The sequence below is a fragment of the Rhincodon typus genome, unplaced genomic scaffold, assembly GCF_021869965.1.
Source record: "Rhincodon typus isolate 14 unplaced genomic scaffold, sRhiTyp1.1 hic_rhity00003465, whole genome shotgun sequence".
Taxonomy (NCBI): domain Eukaryota; kingdom Metazoa; phylum Chordata; class Chondrichthyes; order Orectolobiformes; family Rhincodontidae; genus Rhincodon; species Rhincodon typus.
The window spans coordinates 4593-10176 of NW_025969103.1; the positions used below are offsets into that span (position 1 = coordinate 4593).

A 5584-nucleotide genomic window follows, 5' to 3' on the forward strand; every position below is an offset into this window, starting at 1 on the left:
GCGATACTGAAGAGCTGATGGTGTATGGTGTAATTTTTATTTTTATCATGTTTATAATTTCACAAAAATGTTATCAAGGAACTTTTGATGTAAGGCCATAGATATAAATATTAGGTCAGGTGACCAAAAGCATGACCAAATGCGCAGGTTTTCATGAATATCTTAAAGAAGGAAAGCAAACCTGAGAGGTTTATCATGGGAATTCCAGACCATGTTGCCTGGCAACTGTAGAAACAGCCTCCAATTGTGAAGCAATGATTAAATGCATTGTTGGAGTCTCGAAGGTTGTGTGGTGCAGGGAGATAGGGATCATCACAGCCAGGAATTAAATCAAGAGTGAGAATTTTAAATTGTTGTTGCTTATAGATAGGAGCCTTTATGGGTCAGGGAGCACAACAGTGATGGGTGAACAGGTTTTGGTACAAATGAACATGTGTGCAGCAGAATTTTAGATATTCTTGAGATTACAGGGACGTTGAATGTGAGAGGCTGACTGGGAGTGTGTGTGGATAGTTAAGTCGAGAGGTAACACAGGAATGGATGAGAGGTTCAGCAGATGAGCTGAAACTAAGGTGGGGTCAGGTCATTGTCACTGAAGTGGAAATAAGTGGTTTTGGTGCAGGACTCTGCAGTTACCCTCACCTCACCTCAGGAATTCAGCTGTTTGTGAATTTGTGGATCAAGTCTGTAATAAGATCAGGAACTGAGTGTCCGGCGGAACCCAAACTGGGTGTCACTGAGCAGGTTACTGCTGAGTAAGTGCTGCTTAATAGCGCTGTTGACGACACCTTCCATCACTTTACTGATGATAGAGTGTAGACTGCTTGAGGGGAGATTGGTCAGGTTGGATTTGCTCTGTGTTTTTGTGCTCAACAGACCTGGGCAATGTTCCAAATTGTCGGTAGATGCTGGTGCTGTAACAGTACTGAAACAGTTTGGCTTGGCGGGTAGCAAGATCTCGAGCACAAGTCATCGGTACTATTGCCAGGACCCATAACCTTTGCACTATTCATCCATTTATTAATATTATTTGAAATGAATCAGATTGGATGAAAACTTTCATCTGTGACGTTGGGGACCTCTGAAGAAGGCTGAGATGGATCATCCAATTGGCACTTCTGGCTGAAGATTGTTGCAAATTCTGCAGTCTTATCTTTTGCATGGATAGGTTGGGCTCCTCTGTCAGTAAGGATGGGGATTTTTGGCATGCTTCCTCCAGTGAGTTGTTTAATTGTCCATCACCATTCACGACTGGGTGTGGCAGAACTGCAGAGCTTAGATCTGATCTATTGGTTATGGGGTGGCTTAGCTCTAACTCTTGCTGCTTATGCTATTTGGCATGCAGATAGTCCTGTTTGGTAGTTTTACCAGGTTGGCACCTTATTTTTAGGTATACCTGGTGCTGTTCTTGGCATGCCCTCCTATACTATCCATTCAACCAGTGTTGATCCCCTGGATCAATGGTAATGGTTGAGTGCAGGATATGCTGGGCCATGAGGTTACAGATTGTGCTGGAGTAAGTTCTGCTGCTGTTGATGTCCCACAAAGCCTCATAGATATCTGGTTTTGAGTTCCTATATCTGTTCCAAGTCTGTCCCATTTAGCCGATGTTAGTGCCGCTCAACACAATGGAGGGTATTCTCCAGTTTAAGATGAGGCTTTGTCTCCACGGGACTGTGCGGTGGTCGCTGTTATCAATCCTGTCAAGGACAGATGCATCTGCAGCTGAGAAATTCGTGACAATGAGATCAGCTATGTTTTTCCCTTTTGTTGGTTGCGTCACCACCTGCTGCAGTCCCAGCCAGGCAGCTTTGTCCTTTAGAACCCGACCACCTTGATTGATAATCCTGCTGCAAACTACTCCTGATGGTGGACATTGAGTACATTTGGTGCCATTTACACTCTCAGTGCTTCCTCCAAGTGCTGTTCAACATGGAGGAGTTTTTTTTATTAAAATTCACTCTTGGGATGTGGAAATCGCTGGCTTTGCCAGCGTTTATTGCCCATCCCTAATTGCCCAGAAGGCAGTTAAGAGTCAACCACATTGCTGTAGGTTTGGAGTCACATGTAGTCCAGACCAAGTAAGGATGGCAGATTTCCTTCCCAAAAGGACATCAGTGAACCAGATCGGTCTATCCTGATAATCGGCAATGGTTTCATGGTCATCATTAGACTCTTAATTCCAGATCATTATTTAATTCAAATTCCACCATCTACCATGGCAGGATTCGAACCCAAGTCCCCAGAACGTTAGCTGGGTCTCTGGATTAATAATCCAGCAATAATACTGCTGCCGATTTATCAACCGAGGGAGGATGGTACATGGTAATCAGCAGGAGCCATGAGACTCCTAGGCGTCAGAGTCAGTGTTGAGTACTCTCAGGTCAAATCAATCTGGTCAGAATACCACTGTGTTGCTACGTCTGCCAGGTCTGTCCTTCTCGTGGGACAGGACTCATCTAAGGACAGTGATAGTGACGTGTGTCATTGTCTGTAAGGTATGATTCCATGCATATGACGCTGTTTCTTGACTAGTCTTTGAGTCAGCTCTCCAAATTTTGCCACTGGCCCCCAGATATTAGTAAGGAGGAGTTTGCGGGGTCGATAGGGCTGATTCTGCAGTTGTCTTTCCTAGTGCCTTGGTAGATGCCAAGTGGTCCACCCAGTTTCATTCCTTTGTTGAGACTTTGCAGTGATTTGCAACTGAGTGGCTTGCTGAGGTTGGCCAATTTCTTTCCCTGAAGGACATTAGATTTTTTTTCTGCCATTAGCAATGGTTCCATGGCAACCAGTTGATTCTTAATTCCAGTTATTTTTTATTGAATTCAAATTCCACCATCTGCTGACATGGGATTCGAACCCCGACTTCTGTTGTACATTTTAATATTCTGGATAAAAGTTAAGTACATCAGGTTTGTTCACTCATTTTTAAATGTAACTAACACAGGCATTGTTTCTTTGCAAAACACGTCCATCATCCTGTCTTTTCCATCCTCCCCTCCAACAACAAGTGAGGGAGACACATGGAGTTTCTATGTCACTAAGATTGAGACAATCCAATCAGCTGTCTCTGCTGCTTCCCTCTCTTCCACGAGCCCACCAAACCAAATTGCCTTGCATGTTGCTCCTCGTTTTAGTCCTAAACTTGCATCTTTTTCCAGTCTCGTGTCAAGCCTTATCAGAGCTCATCTTAACCCTTTGCCCTATTCTCGCTAAACTACAAACATTCTAACTCTGTCTTATTTCTCCTCCTCCTCCTTGCCTCTCCCCCATGCCAATTCACAGATATTGTTACTTGTTCTGTCTGTTTCTCTTTTCTGGTTATGTCCTTCTTACCCATTCTGTTTGAAACCAATATTTGACCTCACCGTCATTGGAAAATCCCACTCCATCTCCACTCTCTCTTTCCTGTCTGAAATCCATGTAGTCGATGTCCCTCAAGGATCTATCCTTGGCCCATCCTATTTCTCGCCGACATACTGCCAGGAGGTGAGATCTTCCACAAGCACCGTGTTAGGTTTCACACGTATACTACAATGTTCAGATCTAACTCCCCTCCATCACTCTCCTTTGCCCCACTGTTACTCAATTATAAAACTGCTTAGCATGCTTCCACTACTTGATTAGCTGAAATTTCCTCCAATAACACTTTGTAATAGTTAGACCCATTGCCTTCAGTTGTTATTACAAATTACTTTTCCTTACTACTGTACTGAATCCATCCCTCTCGCTGGGAACTGTCTAAGGCTGAACTGCACTCTTCTCAATAATGCTGTCATATCTGGCCTCAAGATGAACATCTTACCATACATCTTCTCAATCACAAATGCCAGAAACTTCAATCTCTAAAATGCTCCTTCTCTCCACCTCACTCCAGCTCATTTGCGACTGAAACCCCTTACCCATGTCTGTGTTGCCTTAACTTTGACGATTCCAAAAGAGAACGCTCTATTCTCCGCCTTATCAAGAATCTGCTCCCACGATGGGAAATATCCCCTCAGCATTTATCCTGTCAACTCCCTTAAGAATCCTATATTTTTAATTAGATCATCTCTCATTCTTCAAAAATCTAGTTAGTAGGTTCTAAACCTGTTTAGTCTTAGCTTAAAAGATAATCCCTCCAAACCAATGATCATCCTAGTTCATCTTCTCTGAAGTGCCTCCAATGAAGTGATATATTTGCTTGAATAAGTGGACCAAAAAAGCTGCTCACATTCCTCCAGATGTGGTCTTACGAGCAATTTGTGCATTTGTCCTAAGACATATATTCCAAACTCTTATACTGCAAACACCTTGACATAAGGGATAACTTCCCATTACCCTTCCTGATTACCTGTTGCAACTGTATGCTCGCTTCGTGTTTCCTGCACAATTATTCCTGAGTCCCTTTGTGTCGCAGTTTTCCACAGTTTTTACCTTTTCAATAACACTGTGTTCTTTGGTTGTCTCCTCAAAAATGAACAACTTCACATTTTCCCGCATTATACTCCATTTGCCCATTTATCAATATCTCTCCATAAACTGTAACCCTCATGAAACTTGACTGTTATCCCTTTTTTATGAAATCCTCCCTCATTCTTCTAATCTTTTCGTTGGGAACACTGGGCAACACGACATATACGTAATTGCTACCTTTTTAATGGGCATTCTTTCGAATGACTGGGAGAAGCTTACTGTCCATTGTTCAGAATCGAGACAACTTATCCATCAAGCTGCGTTAGCTTTTCCGGCCCAAAGTCTCATTGTGGCAGTGCAGCAGCACGGAAGGAAAGAAAAGGAAACGAATCCTGCTGTCTGCATCTCACTAACTCTTGGCCATTCTTTGCCATGTGTCAAAGACCTGCTGATCTGTTCAGTGACATGAAGTCCCAAGGTGGAAACTCCCAGAAACCCAAATAGTTTTCCCCCTGAATTCACTGCTGACCTCCACAAGGGATAATGTGTAGCAGGGACAATGCACAGTTATCCTCGGCCAGGAGGAGGAGATGTTGTGAATTTCTACCCTGGACTGACAGTTATGGATTTTATGAATTTGTGTTACAGGATATTACAAGTGGACTTTCAGGTGGGAATCTCAATAATTGTAACACCAAACTCTGACAGAATTACTCAATTCATCAGGACCTGGATATTCGCATTGTGTGTGAGTATTGTGTTCCTGCTCATTCCCATTTGCCGTGTAAAATTTCTCTCTTAAATCACCCCATTCTCTCAATAGATCTTCCCTAAAACTTTCAATATGTGTCCTGTAATCCTTTTTTATGATCAGTTGATGAGTATACGTTTTATCATCCATATGTATATCTTTTGTAAACACCTCTATCAAAGGTCCCCTCAAATTCCTTTGTTACAAGGAGAACAATCTCAGTTTCCCCAAACACCTGATTCCCCAATGACTGTTTGCTGTCTATAAGGCACTCATCCGGATTGTGTTGGAACATTTTCCACTTACCCGCATCAGTGCAGCCCCAACAATATTAAAGAAACTGAACATCCTCCAGATGAAGCACTGTGTCAGAGTGGTGTCCCATCCACCACATTCAACATGCCCCCCTTCACCACTAAGGCACAGTAGCATCACTGT

At 43.0% G+C, this 5584-nt stretch overlaps 1 long non-coding RNA gene across 1 annotated transcript in view; it reads left to right on the forward strand.

Annotated features, from left to right (window-relative positions):
* Positions 1-5553, forward strand: part of LOC125481766 — a 10137-nt gene extending 4584 nt beyond the window's left edge. The window contains exon 3 of the long non-coding RNA XR_007261455.1: positions 5044-5553. This is a non-coding gene — a long non-coding RNA (uncharacterized LOC125481766). The remainder of the gene's footprint in view (positions 1-5043) is intronic.
* Positions 5554-5584: the final 31 nt, after the last annotated feature.